The sequence below is a fragment of the Herpailurus yagouaroundi genome, unplaced genomic scaffold (genome assembly GCF_014898765.1).
Source record: "Herpailurus yagouaroundi ecotype Mexico unplaced genomic scaffold, PumYag 67793, whole genome shotgun sequence".
NCBI lineage: Eukaryota > Metazoa > Chordata > Mammalia > Carnivora > Felidae > Herpailurus > Herpailurus yagouaroundi.
In genome coordinates, this window is record NW_024420586.1 from 2,694,585 (window position 1) to 2,696,781 (window position 2,197).

At 41.2% G+C, this 2,197-nt stretch overlaps 1 non-coding gene across 1 annotated transcript; it reads right to left on the minus strand.

Annotated features, from left to right (window-relative positions):
* Positions 1–1,485: 1,485 nt before the first annotated feature.
* LOC121026187 (U6 spliceosomal RNA) lies at positions 1,486–1,587 on the minus strand. The gene has a single exon (XR_005788292.1). It is a non-coding gene; the product is annotated as a U6 spliceosomal RNA (small nuclear RNA).
* Positions 1,588–2,197: the final 610 nt, after the last annotated feature.

A 2,197-nucleotide genomic window follows, 5' to 3' on the forward strand; every position in this document is an offset into this window, starting at 1 on the left:
CATGACCTGAGCTGAAGTTGTATGCCTAACCGACTGAGCCACCCAGGTGCCCCAAGATTTTACTTTTAAATAATCTCTACACCCAACATGAGACTGAAACTTACAACCCCAAGATCAACAGTCACATGCTCTACTGACTGAGTTGCCAACGACCCCTATGAATCTTAATTTAAAAATATTTTTTAAACATTTTATTTACTTTTGAGACTCAGAGAGAGACAGAGTGCAAGTGGGGGAGGGGCAGAGAGAGAGAGGGAGACACAGAATCCCAAGCAGGCTCCAGGCTCCAAGCTGTCAGCACAGAGCCTGATGTGAAGCTTAAACTCATGAACTGTCAGATCATGACCTGACCCAAAGTCAGATGCTTAACTGACTGAGCCACCCAGGCACCCCTGAATTTTAATTTTTAATACGGGAGTAGATTCTATTATATTTATCATGATCACTAATACATTTTTTATTATAAATGTCATATATTTATGCTATTTTTAATGTTTCCTTATTTAAAAAAATTTTTTTATGAATTTTAAATTTCTTTTTCCCTTTTGAGTGTTTGCTTTTATCTTCTTCATTTCTTTGGAAGCCATATATACTCCTCTTGATACTGGTAAGTGTGACTTTTCAGTTTTTCAAAAGCATTCTGTGGGTAATGTACACAGTATGTATGTATGTATGTATGTATGTATGTATGTATGTATTTTGAACTGTATGTATGAACTGTATTTTAATTCCAGTATAGTTAACATACAGTTATATTAGTTTCAAGTGTACAATATAGTGATGCAACAATTCTGTACATTACTCAGTGCTCACCAAAATAAGTGTACTCTTTTTTTGTGCGTGAGAGAGAAAGAGTGTGTGCATGAGTGAGCATGTGCATGAGCTGGGGAGCAGCAGAGGGAGGGAGGCAGAGAGAGAGAGAGAGAGAAAGAGAGAGAGAGAGGGAGGGAGAGGGAGAAGGGCAGAGAGGGAGAGTCCCAAGCAGGCTCCACACCCAGCACGGAGCCTGATGCTCAGTGAGATCATGATCTCAGCCGAAATCCAGAGTGGATGCTTAACTGACTGGGGCACCCAGGTGCTCTCAAAATAAGTGTATTCTTAATCCCCTTCACCTATTTAACCCATCCCCTCAGCCACCTCCCCTCTAGTAACCATCAATTTGTTCTCTATAGTTAAAAGTCCATGTTTTGGCTTGTCTCTTCTTTTCTTTGTTCATTTGTTTTGTTTTTTAAGTTCGACTTATGACTGAAATCATGGTTTGTAAAAATATGGAATGCTTGGGGCGCCTGGGTGGCTTGGTTGGGCGTCCGACTGCCGCTCAGGTCATGATCTCACGGTCTGTGGGTTCGAGCCCCGCGTCGGGTTCTGTGCTGACAGCTCAGAGCCTGGAGCCTGTTTCAGATTCTGTGTCTCTCTCTCTCTCTGCCCCTCCCCTGTTCATGCTCTCTCTGTCTCAAAAATAAATAAACGTTAAAAAAAATTAAAAAAAATATGGAATGCTTCATGAATTTGTGTGTCATCATTGCACAGGGGCCATGTTTATCTCTGTATCATTCCAATTTTAGTATTTGTACTGCCAAAGTGAACAGAAAGTACACAGTATTTTGACAGTAAGAAAGCTGTCAACAACTGTCAGGGTCATATCAAAAGGACTCAGGAGCCAACTTAAAGAAGTTCCCCCTGAACCCTCTTGCACTGTTGGTGGGAATGCAAATTAGTGCAGCCACTCTGGAAAACAGTGTGGAGGTTCCTCAAAAAATTAAAAATAGATCTACCCTATGAGCCAGCAATAGCACTGCTAGGAATTTACCCGAGGGATACAGGAGTGCTGATGCATAGGGGCACTTGTACCCCAATGTTTATAGCAGCCCTTTCAACAATAGCCAAATTATGGAAAGAGCCTAAATGTCCATCAACTGATGAATGGATCAAGAAATTGTGGTTTATACACACAATGGAGTACTATGTGGCAATGAGAAGGAATGAAATATGGCCCTTTGTAGCAACATGGATGGAACTGGAGAGTGTTATGCTAAGCGAAATAAGCCATACAGAGAAAGACAGATACCATATGGTTTCACTCTTATGTGGATCCTGAGAAACTTAACAGAAACCCATGGGGGAGGGGGAGGAAAAAAAAAAAAAGAGGCTAGAGTGGGAGAGAGCCAAAGCATAAGAGACTCTTAAAAACTGAGAA